We start from the raw sequence: 22048 nt of genomic DNA, 5'->3' as shown, positions 1-22048 counted from the left end.
CAAAGAAACAAAGGAATGTGTGGGGGGGGGGGGGGTATAGTCTGCTGTAAACCTGTAGCCAGCTTCCTGGTGCCTCCATAGTGGAAAGCTCAGTTGTTTGTTGTTGCAAGTTACCTTCAGGAGAAGACCTTTCCTCATGATCAGTTCCTTAGAGCACCTGCACCTACAAACAACCACAAAGCATTGAAAGTAATAGACCTCAAAGAGTGCTTTGGAGCTTGTTAGCTTTAAATCGGCTAACTTTTTCAAGGCCGCTCGACTAACGTCTCCAATTATCCGATTGAGGTGAAACTTCTTGGGCTTTGCAATTACTATATTTTCTGTATTCCTGCAACATTTGGGGGTCTTTTGTACAAGATGGAGACTCCAAGTTGTGAAGTGCATCAGTTGGAGACTTAAGTCGACTAACTTTTTTAAGGTCGCTCGACTAACGTCTCCAATTATCCGTTGGAGGTGAAAATTCTTGGGATTTGCAAATACTGTATTTTCTGTATTCTTGCAACATTTGGAGGTCATTTGGATAGGCTGGAGGCTCCAAGTTGTGAAAAGCTCCATTTGGGGACTTAAGTCTGATAACTTTTTCAAGGTCGCTCGACTAACGTCTCCAATTATCCATTTGAGTTGAAACTCCATGGGATCTTTAGGAAGTGTATTTGCAGTAATCCTGCACAATATGGAGGCATTTTGGTGATGCCTGATGTATTTGTTAAGTACTGCTGGTTGCTTTTGGTCTCTTGTGCTACTGTTAGAAAGTTGTTCTTGTTTATCAATTGGAGCCACTGCTACTTCTGTAATGTGGCTTGTGCAAAGTCTGCTAACATTTGAATTCCTATACCTGTTAATCCAAGAAGGAAGAGAAGACAAAATACAAACTATTCTACTTCTTACCTCTAAGGTTAGACTGGTTATTCTAAGAAAATAATAAAGATAGTAATAAGGAAGGGAGATTTTCCTTTTGCCAGGAGTTTTAACTGTGAGATCTTCAAGGTATTTGTAGCTATGCATAGATAAAAGCATGTTGAAGTTTGAGTTAGAACCAAAAATGGAATGAGTTAGGGAGGTTTCTTTAGTCTCCTGAGTTTCTTTCTTCTGAAAGAAGGCATTTCCAGCTTGTCCATCTCAAGGTATGCCTTAGCTTGTTTGGGGAGATCATGCACAGTGAAATAGACTTTAGGAGATTTACATTTGTGGCTGTGTTTGGATAAGACATCAGTTGTGTAATTTGCTTCTCTAAGGATGTGTTTACAGCTGAAAGTTTGGAATTGGTTGATGATGTTGTTTAAATTGTCCAGCAGCTCCTTTATTGACCAAGGGGGTTTTGCTTCTTGTTGTAACCACCTGATTAGTAGTTGAAAATCTACCTCTAACTCTACCTATAAATAACCAAGATGAATACACCAAGATAGACCAAAGATAGCAGCCCTGATTTCTCCTTGGTTGTTAGTTCCTTCCCCCAATGGAACTGCATAGGCAAAGATAAGGTCACTATGAGTATTTCTAAGTATTCCTCCTCCACCAATGTTGCCTAGGTTGTTTAGGGCACTACCATCTGTATTTAGCTTTACCATGTGATCAGCTGGTTTGATCCAGCATACAGGGGTAATTTTGGTGTCATGGTAGCATTGTTCCACTGAAATGACTAGGTCCTTCCAGTTATTTGGCCATTCAATATATGGAAAAGCTGTGATGAGCAGGTTAGAGATGCCTTTGTAGACAGAAAATTTGACTCTTGAAAGGTTAGATTTCTTCCCACCATATTTGGAAGCACATCTATTCTTCCATAAGTTCCAACAAATGAAGATAGGGATTGCTAGTAATAGGAGTTTATGTGTTGCATTCTTGTGTTTAGATGTCCACCATCTCATAAGCATATTTATAAGAGGTGTGTAATCCTTTTTTATGCCCAAAGAATCAGCAAACACACTCCAAATATTCTTGGCAAAGGTTCCTGCAACAAAAGTGTGATCAATGGTGTCTTGGCCAGGGCTTTCACAACAATGGCACTGAGAGGGGGGTTTGCCAAAGCTGGTTATTTTCTCATTGGTAGGTAATTTCCTTCTAAGAGCTCTCCAAACAAGAAAAGAGCATTTGAAAGGTATTAGTTGGTGCCAAGTACATGCATTCAGCATAGTATTTGTCCTCTTGTCTCTAATGAGCTCCAAGGCAGAAGAACAACTGAACTCCCCATTGGTAGTAGGAATCTAGTATGGATGGTCCTGTTTGAGGGGGTGGTAGCTTAATTGAGTTGCTAAAATGTTAGGAACAAACTGAGGAGGGGCTTTTTGGATAATGAGATCAACATTCCATTGGCCATTAGTTAGAAAAGCTGAAACTTGGGTGTGGTTAAACCTACAGCTATTAGCAGAAAAATGAGCTAAAGGGCCAACACCCAGCCAGTTATCCCACCAAAAAAGACAAGATCCAGACTTAATTTGCCACTAAATGTGAGGTTCAATGTTGTGTTTGTTGTTCATGAGGTGCTTCCAAATTAAGGACTGACCAGTGTCCCACTTTTTTGTAATAATATTGGCCCTCTGACAGTATTTGGATTTAAGGAATTCTCCCCACAAGGTGTTCTTGGTTCTAAGGGTCCACCACTGCTTGTATTGAAAAGATTTGACCACATCAGTGATTTGTCTAAACCCTATGCCCCCTTCATCATAAGGATAGCTAAGGTTCTTCCATGAGGACCAGTGGTACTTCCTCTTGTCATTTTTCCATCCCCAGAAGAAGTTAGCAGTGATGCTCTGAATCTGCTTAATGATGGTTGAGGGAGGGATACTGGCTGAAAGCAAATGTATTGGCATGGCTTGAATAACATGCTTCACAAGAATAGCTCTACCCCCATAGCTTAGGATTTTAGCATGCCAACCAGTTATCCTACTTACAACTTTTGCAATAAGATCAGAGTAGTAAATAACTCTTTGCCTACCAATATAAATAGGACATCCCAGGTATGTTATAGGACTACTCTTTTGGTTGAAACCAGTGATACTCTTGATTCTCAGTACAGTAGACTTGAAAGCATTGGAGGGAACCATGAAATGACTTTTTTGCTTGTTAATCAATTGTCCAGAAACTCTTTCATAGGTAGTTAATGTTTCCATAATGAGATCTAAGGTGTGCCTTCTTCCAGAAGTAAAGATGATGATATCATCTGCAAAACTCAGATGATTGATCTGAGGTCCCCTTTTTGCCATAAAGAAGCCATGGAATTGGGGGTGATGATGAAGATTATTCAGTAGTCTGGACAGCACTTCAGCACCTAAGACAAATAAAGCAGGGGAGAGAGGATCACCTTGTTTGAGACCCCTTGTGGAGTGAAAGAAACCATGTCTTGATCCATTGACTATAACAGAGTACCAGTTTTCAGCCATGATTCTCCAAACCATGTCAATGAAAGTTTCTTTAAATCCCATTCTTCTCATGACAAGACAAGTGTAATTCCAAGAGACCCTATCATAAGCCTTGGTCATGTCAAGTTTTATCACAACATTGCCTCCAACATTTGGTTTTTTGATCTCGTGGATTATTTCCTGGGCAAGCATTATATTTTCAGAGATGTTTCTATTCTTGACAAAGCCAGATTGGTTCAAGGAAATAAGGTTGGGAAGAATAGGAGCAAGTCTTAGGTAGAGGAGTTTGGAAATGATTTTGTTAGTGAAGTTGCTAAGGCTTATGGGTCTGAACTCAGAGATTTTTGTAGGATGGTTTACTTTTGGGAGTAGAACCAAACAAGTATGGGTGAAATATTTAGGCATAGTTTGTCCACAAAAGAAGGATATGATCACTTTAAGGAGGTCTTCTTTGATGATGTCCCAGCACACCTGAAAGAAAGTTCCATTCATCCCATCAGGGCCAGCAGCAGAGTGAGGATTCATAGTAAAAACAACAGTTTTCACTTCTTCCATAGTAGGCATGGCTTGTAGCTCATCATTGTCTTTGTCAGTCACCATTGTAGGGATGCATTGGAGTGTCTGCTGTTGGATGTGCTCCTCTTTTCCAGTAAAAATTTATTGGAAATATTCACAAGCAGCATCAGCTATCTCTTTATCACCTTGCACCCAAGAGCCTTCTTCATTTTGGATTCTGTGGATGTGGAGCTTTCTTCTCCTGCCTCTGATGAGAGCATGAAAGTAGCTAGAGTTCCTATCACCTTCTTTGAACCAGTGAAGTTGAGACTTTTGTCTGAGGATAGAATCCTCCATCTTCATGTATCTAATGTACTCAGCATTGATAGCATACAGTTGAGACCTATTTTCATTGGTGTTCAGACTGATCAGATTCTCTTCAGCTTGTCTAGCCTTCTCCTCATATTCTTTGACTTTAGCATAGATGTCTCCAAATTGATTTCTTGACAATCTGCTAAGAGTAGCAGTAAGTCTTTTTATTTTCTGATGAAAACTCCACATTGAATTTCCATTAGAAGGTCTGCTCCAGCAATTCTTGACAGTATCCATGAAGGAAGGTTGCTCAGGCCAGTAGTTCAGGAATTTGAAATACTTGATGGGGTTGTGTTATTGGTCAATCATTTCTAAGAGCAAGGGGCAGTGATCAGAACCCACTGAAGGAAGATGGGTAATGCTGGTATGGGGCATGGTTTCTAGCCAGTTGTCATTAACCATCCCTCTATCAAGTCTCTTCCAAATTCTAAAGTTGATACCCCTCAGGTTGGACCAGGTGTATTTCTGACCTGAAAAACCAAGGTCTTGAAGACCTGAAGCCTCAATAATGCTAATGAACTCAAAACTCTTTCTGATATTATAGGGGACACCCACTAATTTTTCTTCAGGGTCTATAATAACATTAAATTCTCCTATAGTGCACCATGGATTGGATGTAGTAGACTGCTGTAGAAGGCTATCCCATAAAGGTCTTCTGAGATGATCTTTACATTTAGCATAAACAAAGGTAGTGATGAATTGATTTGGGATCAAAACATGATTGAGTTCACAAGTGATTAGTTGCTCATCATTCTCCAAAATTTTGCAATTCACATCTTTGGTCTAGAAAATCCAAATCTTACCATTGGGATTGTGGATGACATGGTCCATATTGAGCTTGTTTCTGAAGTATTGTAACTGAGAGTTATCAGAAAAAGGTTCCATTAGAGCTATAAGAGAAATTTGATGGATATTTGTGAGAATTTTTATTTTATCCATGGCTCCTTGGGTATTTATACCCCTTACATTCCAGCTAAGGGTACTAATCATTGAGAAATTCTTGAAGTATGGGACCTGGTACTTGGTCTGCCTGTGGGGGCAGTTTTTGTAGAAATTTTTGCCTTGTTGCTGAATCTGGTCCTATGTATCCCTCTAGGAGATAGACCCTGTGAACTAGCCACCTGTTGGATATCTTCCTCATATATATTCTCAGAAGAGGGGTTGATGTTTTTGATTAAGTGCTCACTTATAATATTATCCTCCTCCTGATCATGTAAGGGCTGATAATTATTATCTTGTTCATTTTCTGAATCACATACAGCATACTTATCAATAGGGTCCTGTATGTTGGTGTTGCAGGTGAAGTGATCTGTAGCTACCTCTGGATTTTGAAGAGGGGTGATATCTATACCCACCTGGTCATCAGCAAGTACAAATTGTTGACATCCCTGTTCACTTTGTTGCATTGCAACACTGTCAGTTAAAAGAGTTTGGTATTTCTCAGAAAGGTTTGTTTTCTTTTTGATGGCCTCTCTCCTTTTTTTGACTAACTTGTTCTTTTTGCATTAGAGTCTTTGCCACTACTGCTTGCAAAGGATCCCAAATCCTTGGCCATAGAGCCTAAGATGTTTTGCATGGTAGAATCATCAGTAGGGGGATCTCTTCTGATGGATTCAGTATTTGGTATGTTATTTTGAGCCTTGTGTGCAGGGGTAGCAGGGGCTGTAAGGGCACTCCTAAGGTCAGTGATATTCTCATACAGAACATGAGACAAAATCCCTCCCCTTTTGGGTTCCCCATCCTGCAGATTAGTGGGGTTCTCCATTACTCCTCCAACCTTTCCTCCATCAACTACACAGCCAACAGCAGCAGAAGTATGATATGGGGGTGTAAGGGGTATGGGGAGTAATAAGTCAATACCTGCATTCATTGGTACATTGCTCCCTTGAGTAGTACCTTGTTGTTGAATTATGGTGTTTTCCTGCATTTTTGCTGAATTCTTCAAAGTGGAATTCCTTTGGTTACTTGGTTCTCCTGCATCTTGGTTATTGGTTTGATCCTGGGTAACAAGATCAGCATAATTATTGAGAGTATAAATAGGAGTAGAGGACTTACCTGGACATGTGATGTTTTGCTGAGGTTTATCAACTCCCCTGTTCTGCTGTGGTTGAATAGAACTGATCACATTTGTTTGTTGGGGCTTATTTTGTCCCTTAGATTGTTTCTTTCTCTGAACTTGCCACAACAGTTCTTTTGCATTGTCAAGTGTTTGTTGTGGCTGGGCAGGAAAATCTTTTACAGATGTATTGATATTTGTGTCATCATGATCCTTGGTTAGCATACCTTCCTTGTTTTTGTTCATTTTTGCTGTTTCTTCTTCTTTTCTTTTTTTTGTTCTTCATCCCTTCTTTGAATATTACAAACATGTATCAAGTGACCCTGATGTTTGCAGTACATGCAGTAATCAGGTACATTTTCATATAAATTAGCTTGCCACCTCCCTAGAGTTTTATCAGTTTTGTCATATCCCAGCCAAACATGGGGAGGTCTTTTATTGGTGAGATTCACTTGAAGTCTCACCTTGTCTATGCTTCCCCTTGTTTTTTTGTATGGAAGCAGTGTCTAGATAAAGTACCTTCCCTACAGAGGCTAGCAGGGCAGTGGTGAACTCCATGTTATAGCAATGCCAAGGTAGTTCTGGTAAGGCTACCCAGATTGGCACTATTGGGGTTTCTTCATCCGGTTTAAAAGTAGGTGTCCATGTCTGAATCCTCATGAGTTGGCCCTCTATTGTCATTCTTTGTTTGGTCCAGACAGTATTGTAATCCAACTCATTGTCCAAGTCAATGTAGACATGTCTAGCATTGAAATGAGCAATTTTTACACCTCCTGAGAGCTGAGTTTGAATGATAAAACTCCTTCTTATCAACTCTATCTTTGGCATGGTGTGGGTAAATTTGCCAACCAAGGTGTATTTGCATCTTTGAGCTAGTTTGTGCATAAAGTCTTCTTTTTCAAAAAACACAGCAGGCAGGCCCTGTTTGGTTGTGTATTCAGGGGTGGCTAATTTAATAGGAGCCTCATTTTTTGCTTGATTATTTCTGAGCTTGGCAGCAAAGGTCTGAACTACAGTGTAAGGGGCAGGCTGAAGGACCTGGTCCTTTAAGTTGGGAAAATTATTTTTCTGGGGGTTTTGGTTAGTGGAATTTAGTTGAGGTTGGGTATTGACTGATTTAGGTCCAACATGTCTAGGAACAACATTTGCATAGCTGATGGGCACCTTAGGTTGGCTAGTTTGAACCTGGATGTCAAAATTACTAGACACCTTAGGGAAACTATTGTGGGTGGTGGTAGGCTGTTGAGTGTGTAGCTGGTTGCTAGTTTGAGAAATAGAATTGTTAGGCATTTTGGTAGGAATTTCAGGGCTGCTTTTAGAAGTGACTTTGGTATGATCAGTGCCCTGCAAGGAGTTACCTACAACATTACTAGGAATTACGTTTGCATTAGGTTGCAAAGGAACTCCACTGGATATCAAGTTGGCAGTCTCAGAGTATATCAAGTTGGAAAGATTGGTCTTACCTTGGGGGTCTATAACATTGGCACTGTTACATTGCTGTGAAGTTCCTGAGGCATGTTTATCATTTTTGGAAAAAGGATGCATCAACTTTGCATTATCAATTGTTTGCATATTATCCTTTAGTTGATTGACTTGACCATATTATTGATATTGGTCTTGAACCAATGTGTGTTCATCAGCTTGACTATCAGTGAAAATGTGCATATCACCTTGACGAGTGTCTCGACAACTTTTTGAATTTGAATTTGTTATTGCTGATTCGAGACACCTCTTGTGGATGGGAAGTTGCGCATTGCCCTTAGGGACATTTTGGATTTGATCTTGTGACAAATGGTTCGCCGGAGCTTCGGCGCCGGCACTCTGACAGTGACCCTGTAGATTTGGCAAATTCAAGCTAATTTGAGAGGATTTGAGTCCTTCTCTAGTGTTTGTGAGTTGCTGGTGGGGTGTTTTCCATTGGTTTCCACCTGAAAATGTCGCCTGAGCTCTGGCAACCTCGCCGGTACCATCGTCCCCAACAATTTCACCGTCCATTTGGGTTGAAATTTTGGTGGTAGGAGCGCCATGAGTTGGGGAACAAACCCCAGGGGGTCCGCCATCTCGAAAGTCACCGGAGCTTCTTCGAATATGAAGGCTTAACTCCGGTGACTCTGCGATGTTTCTCTCAGGCGTCGCCTGATCACTGCTCTCAAATGGTGCGGCGGTTTGATCCAATTTTTGGACTGTATGTAGTCCAAAATATAAGGAATCAGCTACCACGGTTCTTGATACTCGAATCAAACCATGTTTTTGAAAATTGATGATCTTGTGTGCAATTCTCAGCTCCTCTTCAGAGACAGTGATTGCCGATTGTTGTTGATTCAAACCAGCTTCACTTGAAATTGCAGTATTATTTTGCAGACTCAGAGTGACAGTAGCTGGCGATGTTTGTTGCTCTATATTCGGTGGCCATGGGAGCTTCACCGGCGGTGGTGAAGCCATTTAGAACTGACCGAAGATGAACAGTGTGAGATAGAGAAGGAGGAGATGACCGTTAGAGATGAGAGCGTTCAGAGTATTCAAAAATAATTGACATATATCATAATCATGATCATGGGTTTGAAAATCATAGAGTAGCTCATTTTCATAACATAAGTGCAATGCGGGTACTGTACTTTCACATTACAAACCATACATACATAGTTCATATCAAAAGGCCTTAAGGCACCACATTGGACCCTAAGTCACCCTTTCCATAATTTGCATGAAAATCATCATTCAAAACATACTTATAGTCCATGATCATAGTTGAAGTACATAGTCATAATTCATACTTGGAAATTCATGATCATAGCTTATACTTGAAATCAGGGTAAGACATGAATGCATGATCAATTGACTTGAAAGTCATAAAATTGACTTGAAAACATGCATGATCTTAAACTTTCTTTCAGCCCATATATAATTCATATAGATAATATCTTTAGGAAATATAATTGAAAATACTCATATTTTACATCATGAACCCTAGAAATCAAAATAGGAGAATTCATGGAAAAACACTTCAATTTAATGCAATAATCATCAATTTATATCAAAATAGACTCATGATCATACAATGAATCATAATTCATGCAATAGAAATCATAAAATCCATAAAATACCATTGTTTAATTTGATAGAAAATCTTAAGGAATTGATTGGGCTTCATTGATAAAAGGATCCATGAATCAATACCCACATACCTTAAGTGAGAACACCAATTAATTTGGAAGAACTTAAGAGTTTTGATGGATAGCTTGAGTGAATTTACTTGAAGTCTTCAATGGAGCCCTTGAGAGTCTTTTGTAGAGAGAGAAATATTTGAGTAGGTGAATTGTAGAAGAATGAATAGAATTAGAGGTTTAGGTTAATTTATAGAGTTGAATTAGGTACTAAAAATGTCTAGGTTCATTAGCTAACAGTTTGGGAAAAGTCTAAAATGCCCTTACTAAAAAAACTAAATTCGGCCAAAAATACATTGCTAGGTCTGCGATGCGGAGGCAAGTAAGTCTATGATGCGGACTTTTCGTGAACCTTACCGGTTTGCATAGTTCCTTGAGAAATCTATCTTCCAATCTACGGGTCCTAAAAATCCACTAAGACCATTTTCCCGCAGGTTTTGATCCCCTGATCGATATTCCGAAATTAAATTTTCTAAAAAAATAAGGATGATGCATTACTTGAGCGGCCTAATCCCAAGGTATTCTTAAGGCACTTGCGAGCATTTTGAGGGATGTTACAATATACCCCCCTTGAGAACATACGTCCTCGAATGAGATTCAACTAATATAGGATGGACATGGAAAAAAGGACTAGCAACCCAACATGAACATGAGGACACTTTGAAGAATGCATAGAACATGTAAACTTCATACTTAACATAAAACATAGTCTTTGAGAAAATCATTTTCATTAATCATGCATGCTATGAATGACATATGGAACTGAAATGCAGGAGTTTAATCGATTGATCATTGACAACTTTGTACCTTTAGGCTTGAGTGGAAAGAAAGAGATACGGATAATGCTTTCCACGTAGCAATCTCTACTTGTTAATTCCTCCATAACACTTTGACGGATGTAACATCTTTATTTCTTAACCTCTTCATTTGCTGGTCTAAAATCTCAACCGAGACATCCTCATAAGTCAAATTCTCTTCAATACTTACATTCCCCATTGGCACAATAGAATTTGGATCACCCACAAACTTCCTCAACATTGACACATATACCTTAGGCTACTACACCTTTATAGAAAAATTTATCCCAGGAATACTACTTCTTACTACCCATATTCAACAAACCTTGAAACCTAATAAAGAAACACACAATACATTGTACATTCACCCATATATCATCAACACTACATTCAAGCCTAGTTCTATAACAACTCTAATACACTCATTGAAACCCTTAACAAGAAGTCATCAATAGACTACTACAATCATTCACATATCTACAACCACACATTCAAGCCTACCATTCTAACCACTTTATGGCTCCCTTAAATTCAACATAACTTAATAATTTTCATGTCTACCCCTAGCATCTCATTTGGGAATTGAAACTTAACTAAATAAGTTCTACCATCTATAGAAGTATAAGATGTATAAAACCAATCTATATCAATAATTACCATTTCAAAAAGAGAAACTCACACTTACCAGATAAAGCACCAGGCTAGGTTCAGGGACCTGAAAAGGGTAGGGCTGAGATCGCCGACAACTATCCTTATTATTCTCAGTAGCCCATCGACAATGCCTCAACTTATGATCCTTCACACCAAAACCAAAAAATGCACCCGAACCAATAAAACAATCGTCAGGAGGGAAGGTCTTAAAGTACCACTCTATCGCACGACATGGATTATGAAAGAAGTGAGAATTTTCTAAGACGCCTCATAGCCTCCTACTCATAAGTGTGGTGCAGTCCACACCCATGAATAAGACTCTACTTGATGCGGCATGTTGGACACCCTAGGACACTTGAAAAACCTTGTGCTCTGATACCAAGTTTATCACGACCCGACCTAGGCCTAGTCGTAACACGGCGATCGAAAGCCCAAAAGGCTATAACCAAGCCTTTTGTACATATAATAAACATACACAAGGTAAAGTAAAAGAAGAAACATCATAAGAGAGTCTAAACCATGAATAATAAATAAAAAATATCACATGACAATATAGACTCAAAATATTTATCCAACTAGATGCCTATACTCATAAGTATGAGCAGGGGATAAGACATGTCCTTAGCTCACCCTCAATATGAAACATAACAAAAGTCTTCGAAAAAAGTAACCAACTTGATGACTAGTCCCCGATAAATGGGGACTCACTACAAACACCACCATATAGAAAAGCTTACTAGCTATGTGGATGAATATGATCTTCAAACTCAACCCCTACATTATGAGACAATGTAGGCAAAAAGTATACATTAGTATGTTGGAATGTACTAAGTATGTAGGCAATGCAATGCATAGAAAACTATGTTTGTACAAATGACCATTTTAAATAGCATGATAGAAGAAGTAGTGAAAAATCATAAGTAGTATTTAAGAAGGATCAATACATAATAACCCATAAGAGTATAATATAAAGTAAAAGATAGGATTAGTCATTTAAAACATTAAAAGGATCATACATATGTGGGATAGAAACAATAACTGATAATAAGACCATGCGAGCTATAACATGGAATTCCAATGTTGCCCCTACATTAGAGGAAAGAGGGAGAAGACTTGCCAAGGTAAACTTCTACATGCCTAAGTGGATCCACCAAGAGGTTATGTGAACCAGGTACTCACCCCTAGTTCTTACACTCGGGTACTCACCTCATAGAGATTTGGGTATTCGCCTCTAATACTTTTGTTCCTATTATGGCATGTAGTTCAAGAGACATAAGGTTGCTACTAGGGCTTTTGGTAGGGCCCCCACCTCAAATCTCCTCGGTGCTAAGTCAAATCCCATGAAATATATATATAGCATAGAAATCGTAATTGACATATATCGTAATCATGATCATGGGTTTGAAAATTATAGAGTAGCTCATTTTCATAACATAAGTGCAATGCGGGTACTGTCCTTCCACATTACAAACCATACATACATAGTTCATATCATAAGGCCTTAAGGCACCACATTGGACCCTAAGTCACTCTTTCCATAATTTGCATGAAAATCATCATTAAAAACATACTTATAATATATGATCATAGTTGAAATACAAAATCATAATTCATACTTGGAAATTCATGATCATAGCTTATACTTGAAATTAGGGTAAGACATAAATGCATAATCAATTGACTTGAAAATCATGAAATTGACTTGAAAACATGCATGATTATAAAATTTCTTTCAGCCCATACATAATTCATATAGATAATATCATTAAGAAGTATAGTTGAAAATACTCATATTTTACATCACGAACCTTAGAAATCAAAATAGGAAAATTTATTGAAAAACTCTTCAATTTAATGAAATAACCATGAATTTATATCAAAATAGACTCATGATCATACTTTGAATCATAATTCATGTAATAGGAATAGAGATCATAAAACCCATAAAATACCATACTTTAAATTTATAAAAAATCTTGAGGAATTGATTGGGCTTCATGGATAAAAGGATCCATGAATCAATACCCACATACCTTAAGTAAGAACACCAATTAATTTGGAAGAACTTGAGAGTTTAGATGGAGAGCTTGAGTGAATTTACTTGAAGTCTTCAATGGAGCCCTTGAGAGTCTTTTGTAGAGAGAAATATTTGAGTAGGTGAATTATAGAAGAATGAATAGAATTAGAGGTTTAGGTTAATTTATAGAGTTGAATTAGGTCCTAAAAATTTCTAGGTTCATTAGCTAACAGTTTGAGAAAAGTCTAAAATGCCCTTACTAAAAAAACTAAATTCGGCCAAAAATACATTGCCAGGTCCGCGACGCGGACTTGTCGCGTTCCTTACTAGTTCATGCAGCTCCTTAAGGAATTTATCTTCTGATCTTCAGGTCCTAAAAATCCACCGAGACCATTTTTCCACAGGTTTTGATCCCTTATCGATATTCCTAACTTAGATTTTCCAAAAAAATTAAGGATGATGCATTACTTGAGCGGTCTAATCCCAATACATTCTTCAGGCACTTGTGAGCATTTTGTGGGATGTTACATTTCATGAAAGCCCTATTTTGTGTATGAGAAGAATGATTTTATGCCAACCAAGATCAAAACATCTATTGGGTTTCATAGATGGGTGTATATCAAAAAGGGGTCATGATAGGCTACTACGATAGTACCCATGTTCACTTGGTTAGGGTTATGGGTTATATTGTTTTTTCTATTGTCTTGGCTTGCAAAAGGGTGCATATTTATTTTGGATGGAGACTGAACTGTGTTGATAACATGTTGTAGTTACTTAATCAGTAGAAAGGTATGGAATTTTAAATATGCTCTTCTTGTTGGGTAAGATATGTTCTAGTGGTGGATCTAATCGACTTTCACTGTATAGTGCTAGTGGTATGTCAAAATGATTAAGTCAATTGTCAAGTGCGAATACCAACTAATTAAGGATTTAGTATTTGTATCACATGCTCCTGTAATGAGATTCGATGTTGCATTCACATTTGAGAAATTAACTAATTTGTTGCAAAGGACGCTTGGGTTAAGCATTATTTATAAGGAAGATCTTAGTGGTGAATCTTTGGTATGAGTAATGCATTTAGATTATAAAGTATATTCCAAGAATTCTAAAGGAGGACTGGTGATTTCAATGTAATATCCAAAGGAATCGACCAATATTGAAATAACAAGCTTATGGGAAGGGAAAGTCCCAACGAGTATACTTGTGTGAAGGCAATTGAGGATTTTAGTGAGAAAGTGCGATTAAAATTAGGTCAGCCCCTTGGATTTGGTTAGTATAACTAGTTTTAAGGTGTCATGTTGATAATAGGGCTGACTTTGAGATTATTCCAATGGTTTCTGACCATGGTAATAAGAGTTCAGGACGGACTATGATTAGAGAGCATTTATAAAATAAGGGTTTCCAGCTAAAGAGACCTAGTATGGTAAATATGACTTACGGGTATCTAAAGTTGTGGTTTGGTACTACTTGATATGTATCATAGTTGTATGGAGAGTATATGATGTGTTGGAAAATGCTCGAGTAGAATCAAAAGAATTTTAGGTTATAAAATTTAATGTGATGTAGTTTGGTCTTTGGAAGGATGTGAGAGAAAAGGTATTCATTTTAATTGTAAAGGACAGTGATTTATATTTAGTAAGTTGAGGAGTCAGATTCATAAACACGTGTCTTCGTCCGTCTTACTTTGGTCATGTGAATAGTGTTTGGTGTTCATCAGTCAGACTGACTATGCTTCTAGATCGGAGTTGGGCTTCTAATAAAGTACATGGTAAGATCAATGGATAGGTAGTTGACGATAAGCTAAAGTAGGTGATGTCATAAAATTCTTTAAGGTATGGGCTAATGTCGATTGATAAGGGGATTGGTTTACATGGGTTGAACTGAATTTCAGGTTTTCATTGTAATTCTGCATTCGTGGTAGTTGGTTTTTTTACGGTATGGATTGACAAGGTAAGAAATGATTGGTTGTATCTATTATTTAGCCATTAGAAGGACTTGTACATGGTTTGAGTTGTAGAGTTTATTACTTTTGATTGTAAAAGAGTTTGATGAATTTTTCATTTGAGAAGTTTAATTTAAGGTAAAAGGTAATATGCTGTGAATTTTTAGCCAAGGAATAATAATGATGAATGAGTTAAGGATAAAAACAAGAGTTATGTGCATCTAAGGCTTCAAGCCTTTGGGATTGTATCATGAGTATTAGTTAAGAATTAGAATGCCTTAGCATCATTGCGCAATGGGTACAAGTTAAGAGATGTGAAGAAATAAGATATCACATATGGATCATTGGTTCAAAGTTGAGGATTGTATGGAGTTTCGCCTTTAAGTTTAGATTTTAAAATGTAAGGTGGGCTGGTTCGGCACAAATTTATGAAGAGTTATAGCCACTTCTCTGAAGATTTGGTTTGGTTTTTGTGACAAACACCGATGTATGAGAGATTCTGCATTTGTTTTATTGAGTTGGATTATTCAAATTATGGCAGGTGACTTATTGGTGCACTACAAGAAGGACTTACGATTCTACATGGTTATTAAGACTTTTGAGCTTGGTTGATAACCTTGTTGATGGAAGCTATGCTAACTATTATGATGAGTTACATAGACACTTAGTGGTGAATAAAGGTTATGTGGTCATATTATATAAAATTATTGGGGTGACTAAGAATTTTCCTATGCTTTCGCATGAGGTATATAGTGGTTTGACATTGGGCGTGATTCAATAGTTTTATCTCAGTGGAAGAGAGTATTAGGAGATTGGAATTTGTATTATCACCATTGGGTGGGATTCGTGTTTGTCCTGAAATAGTTAAATGGATGAGGAGAGACATAATTTGAAATTTTTGGAGGCAACAATGTATTGCTAGGAACACCTAGATACTAATGATGGTCTGAGAGTAAAGTAAATGGCCGGTGCGGTTATGATGTTCTGTTAGTATTAAGAGTGTTGACTTCAGTGGAGTACTATAAGGAGTATGTGAGAGTTGATAAATTGGGTATGTCCACAATGGTAAGGAGACCAGACTGGCTGATTATGGAGTCAAGCGAATGGAAATATTTGATATAGGCACTATGTGTCACGATTTAAAATCGGGTGTGATGACACTTGTCCTTTTCCACCGGGACAAGTCAGCCTAAAATCAAACAAAAACAGAATATAATGCTGAAGTAAGAAGATAAAAGACAAATATAAGAAGAAGACTTTCAAATCTAAAATGACCCCCAGAACCTGGTTGTCACATATACAAACCTCTAGTAAAAATAGAATTTGAAAAATAAGTACAAGTCTCAATGCATTTGTTTCTCAAATAGAACAAAGCATAAGTAAAAAGGGCAAGGGATATCGCCGGACATCAACATATACCTCTCAAGTCACCTCAAAGACTCCGAGGATAGAATAGAACTCACACATAGTTCGGGCTTAGAACCTGTACATGTGTAGAAGCAAGGACTGAGTATCAAACAACACTGTACTCAGCAAGTCAACTAACAAAACTAGAAAAATCTAATAGACAACAGAACTCCTTTCATCCCAATCAAACCTCCTTAAATACAAACCTGCACAAAAATCAACTCAGTCTAGTCTCCGCAATTTATATATCTATCAAGTAGGTCAACAATAATTCATTAACATCACCAAATAAGTCACATTAGTATCAAATATATCACAGTGACACAAAGAGGGATATACACACTTCACGATGACATATAAGATGTAATCCAATGCAATGCAATATGATGTCACGTAAAGTGATGCATGTCTGTATTAATGATACACATCTACTATATAACAGACTGGAATACATGGGGGCCGCACAAGGACCATGTATCCACCACGGACGTGTGGCCCGATCCCATCTCTATCATAGATAACTCCTCTATGGATGTATGGCCCAATCCCTACTTCCTCTCAATATGAATCTGCCGGAACCATTTCTCATCGGTATAAGTATTAATCTGCCGCAACCATTTTCCATCAGCAAAAGTATCAATCTGCTGGAACTATTTTCCATCGGCATCTATTTCTCATCGGCATAAATATCAATCGAATCTCATCACAGTATTCCAGAATCAATGCAATTAAGCATGTTCTCACAAAAAATAAGAGAATGGTAGTGTCCGCGGTTATAACGCAATTCATATCAACATCAACAAGTACAACATTTACATAATTATGAGTCATAAAGTCTATATTTCATTAGCCCTTTATCACATTTAAGTTCAATTGGTGAGAAAATATCGTCAAGTCAATTCCCATAATCAACAATGAGCAAATTACAAATTCATCAATTTCATAATCACATTTAGGCTATCATGGCATTTCATCAAGTTCATGTCAAGTTTAAGTCAAGGAGTTCATATTTCTGAACAACATCATAGAACACATAATCATTTTATCACCCGATTCTTTTATTAGACACAATTCACATATTTATCATCCAAAACCTTATTCGCATTTCTCTCCAGCACATATACGAAAGCAACTTCAAGTAATTTACAAGATTTACGTGGTTTCAGAAGTTCACTTGCCCTAGTCAAATCATGATCAATCAAACACTTGATCCTTCCCCTTTGGAATACTATCCAAAACATCACAATCTAATCAAATAATGATTCGCAATAAGATTCCGGAACTAACAACACTAATTTCATAAAATTCGGGCAAAAGGATTAAAACAGCTCAAAAATCCAATTCCAAAAACGAAGGGTAAATCTAGAAATTAATACATAAATACGTTACCCAAAGCATTTGAAAACCAATGGTGAAAATCATTTAGAAAAAGAAGTTGAAATAAGTTCATAATCATCAATTTTACTAAAATCCATGTTCTTGAGAAAATCTCCAATATTCGAATCCAAAACTCCGACTCAAATCTAAAATATTTCTTGAAAAATATCTTAACCATGTAGGAAAGTTCAAATATGAAATTTCATCAAAAATGAAGTTAAAATCGGCCTTGTAATCCTCGAATTTATCAAATTTTAACTTTACGGGAAACCCAAATTGTACGCGGTTAATATGATGAAAATAATCGATGAATCAACAAGTTTATGCCAAAATCAGTTTACCTATAACATAAAGATCATAAATTTATCTTTTTCATCAAAATAGAGTCCAAATTGATAAAACCCTAATTTTTTGAAAGAAATTTACGGATACGAAAAGACACCAGATGAAAAAAACATAAAAAAATACCAAGTTGAGGATTTTATACTAACCCCATATTATATCGAGAAGAAAACCGCAAGAATAACTCCATTACATTCTCTAGAACTCCCGATATGCTCAAAATACCAAATGAACACACTTTGAAATTTATATATATGTACAACTCTATTTTGCACCAGAAAACTAGCAACATAAACATTTACTAAAAGAGCCGTAATTTCCTCATACGGTAACAAAATGACCTGATTTTTTCCTAAATATCTTAAATAATGATATGGACCTGCTCGTTCAATCGAAGCTTAATTTTGTACTCGTTTATCCAGTTAAATATTACTTTTACTCGGTAAAGAATTATTTCATGTTTTGCAATGAAAGTCCAACACCAAAAATTGAAGATCAGTCCTATAATTCATGCTCAAAATTCAAAAGTTTCGAAATAAGTTTTTGATCTTTAAAAGTAATAATGAACCTTTTAGTTGCACAATTTGCTAAAACAACGCCAAAGCATTCAAAAAGCTTAAAAACTCACTCAAATTTCATTTTGAACTTTTCGAACACAAATCAAATATGCTACTAGCTTGAAAATGATATTTCTGACTCAATGGAATTGTTAAAATTTGAATTCAAGGAATCCATGATCCAAAATCCAATTAGTCACAACTACACTAATTTTAGGTATAAAAATACAAATTCAAACTCGAAACCTCTAAAAATTCAGACAAGAGCACTCTTAGGCCTAAAATTATCCTCCGAATCAAACGGAATTGTCAGAATTCCATTCTAACCATCGGAACTTTGAATGTTGACCAAATTCAATTCTATGGTAAAAAATTCAAAAATTTCCAACTTAAGACCTCAAATCCACGTTACAACTCCAAACCTAATTCTGTCAACTCTCCTAAAGAAAATTCCACATTGTGGAGCTGATGGAATCAATGAAATTCCATTCAAAGATTCGTAGCTCTGGTTGGTACCGAAAACCACTTTTGAATACTTTAAGCCTCTAACATATCAAAACTTCCAAAAACTAAATTTTTCAAAGAATTCCCCAAAACTAACTTTGAGAACTAATCTATCATGACTCTGGGCAACTGCTGGGAGGGGTAAAATAGTTATTTTGTAAAAATTATCAAAAATGAGCTTCAGGGTCATTACATCATTTTTACCACAAAAAACCATGTTCGTCCTTGAACATAAAGAAGAAAAAAGAAAAATACTCGACGTTACCATGAGCCCGAGGTATAATTTTCAAATTCGGTATTTCCTTCCCCAAGAAAAATCATTCTTAGACCATATCATCAAAGTAAATACCAAAACTGAACTTCTGAACAAAATACAACCAAGTGTGATTACCAAGGCACAGACTAGTCTATGAACAAAACCTGAACTAAAACTCTCTACATCACAGCACAACTATTAGAACGAACCATTTCCCCACATTACCATGAGAAGATTCTGAACTACTACCTGCTAAACCTGGAGTGAATCCAGAACCAACCACCAAACACTCATGAAGGACAAGCCCATCACTGAGTTAAATTTTCTTTTCTTAATATAATCCTTCCACGAGCTTTAGCTACAAACACCTAATCTTTAGATAATGCATATTCACCAAAGGAGAACCCAACTAATTTGATCCAAAGAAGGAGACGACCAAGTATCCACCCAGTTAACAATACATCCAAGCATACATAAGCTCTAATAGCATTGTCGGGATGCTGAAAGAGTAGTTGTGATTGTAGAAAACTCCTAAAAATGAAAGAACTAGGCCCAATAGCCCTCAAAGTCAATCACACCTAGCTGAAACATGTCCTCAATGACAAGATAAATACCAATACTGTCGAGAAACAGCCATTCCTTAAGATAGATCTCATACAAGCACTATCAACGAGGTTTGCACATGCAGTACCACTAGTATACACTGACTGGCCCAAAATTCTCCTTTATCTTACTCGGAATACTCCCTCTCTAGTATCCACAGTTAAAACTTCTCTAATTAGTTAATTCTCAAATATTTGTCTTTTCTTTGCTACGATATCTTAGTAGATCACCAACACAACTCAAAATATACTCGACTCATCAAAAACCAACATATTCACCATAATTTGGCAAGTGAAACTAAAAATCTGATGCCAATATCATGACCTTATTGATCCTCTACTCATGATTCCAAAATCGTCATTAGTACCAAAATTATTTAGAAATATATTGTCACTCTCCCGTAACTCTTAATTATGACTTCTCTTTTTCTTGAAGAAAAGATTTTTTTCTTCCCCAAGCCTACTCTAAACATTCCATGTTGGAAAATGGCCCTACACAAGGCCGATAGCACTAATTACAAATCTGTTAGTCCTTTTCTCTCGGGCTACAATTATTAAATCAGAAACCAATATTAATCATATGCAACCCTTCACATGCCAATCTTAGAGAAACCCTTGATCACCCCATACCATAATTGCATTACTTTTATTCACCACTAAGTGTCTGTGTAACTCATCATAACAGTTCACATAGCTTCCATCAGCAAAGTAGAATAAATCTAGCTCAAAATTCTCAATAACCATGTAGAAGTGTGAGTCCTTCCTGTAGTGCACCAAGAAGTCACCTACCATAAATTGAATAATCCAACCCAACATAAAAATACAGAATCTCTCGTATATCACTATTTATCACCCAAACCAAAATCAATTCTTCATAAAAATAGCTGATAACCCTTTATAAATCCATGCCAAACCAGCCCACCTTGCGTTTTAATATCTAAACTTAAAGGCGAGAATCCATACAATCCTTAATTTTGAACCAAAGATTTATACGTGTTGTCTTATTTCTTCATACTTCTTAAATTGTATCTATTACACAATGCTATTAGGACATTTAAATTCTTAACTCATACTTATGGCCCCATCACAAAAGCTTGAACTCTTTGATGCACAAGATTGTTGTTCATTTCCTTAACCCATCATCATTATTATTCTTTTGCCAAAAATCCATAGCATTTGACCTTTTACTCTAAACCAAAATCCTCAAATGAAACACTTCATTCAGCTTTTTTAACAATCAAAAGTAATAAACTCTATAACCCAAATCATGCATAGGTCTTTCCAAATGCTCAAATAATTGACACAATCAATCATTTCTTACCTTATCAATCCATACCTTAAAAAACCCTGCTGCCATGGATGTACACTTACAATGAAAAACCTGAATTCTAATTCAAACCATGTAAATCAATTCCCAATATAATCATGTCAACCTAAGTGTCATACCTTTCCAAAGAGACAAGATAGGATCGATACATTCGATCCATCTATAACCTTCCTTATAAATAATACTTAACTCAAGCATCCATAGTAATAACTAATTGATTTCTCAATCGAGAATGCAACATCAAACCTAATTACTCGAGTAGGTGAAACAGTTAATAACTTCTTAGATGTCTTTGCTTCCATATATCACTAGTACCACATCGTGAACATCTGCTAGATCCACACCTAGAACATATCATATCCACGGAGAAGATCGTACTCAAATAGCCTGCACATTTATACCCATTAAATAACTGCAAAACATTACCAAAGTATTTCAGTTTCTAGTGGAAATTTATATGCACCATTCCATAAGCCAGGTCGATCGCAGAAGCAATACAACCCATAATACTAACCAAAAGAACACAAGTATCTTCATAGCAATCGTATTATGAACCTTTCTAATATAACCCATACTATTAAACCACCGTAGAAATTTTGATCTCGATTGGTGCAACATCATCGTAATACATCACACAACCCATTCCTTTCTTATGAACTTCACAGACTATAATCTCCAGAGTCAAAGCACTCCCAACATAGTTATTCTCTTAATTATACCATTCTCTACTGTCAAACCATTTCAGATATCGTATAAACCACACAAGCACCATTTCTACTATTGAATAATTGACCAAAAGGGTAAGACTTTCATGAAGTCTCATAAT

The sequence above is a fragment of the Solanum dulcamara genome, chromosome 4, assembly GCF_947179165.1.
Source record: "Solanum dulcamara chromosome 4, daSolDulc1.2, whole genome shotgun sequence".
Lineage (NCBI taxonomy): Eukaryota > Viridiplantae > Streptophyta > Magnoliopsida > Solanales > Solanaceae > Solanum > Solanum dulcamara.
This window is presented reverse-complemented; position numbering follows the sequence as displayed.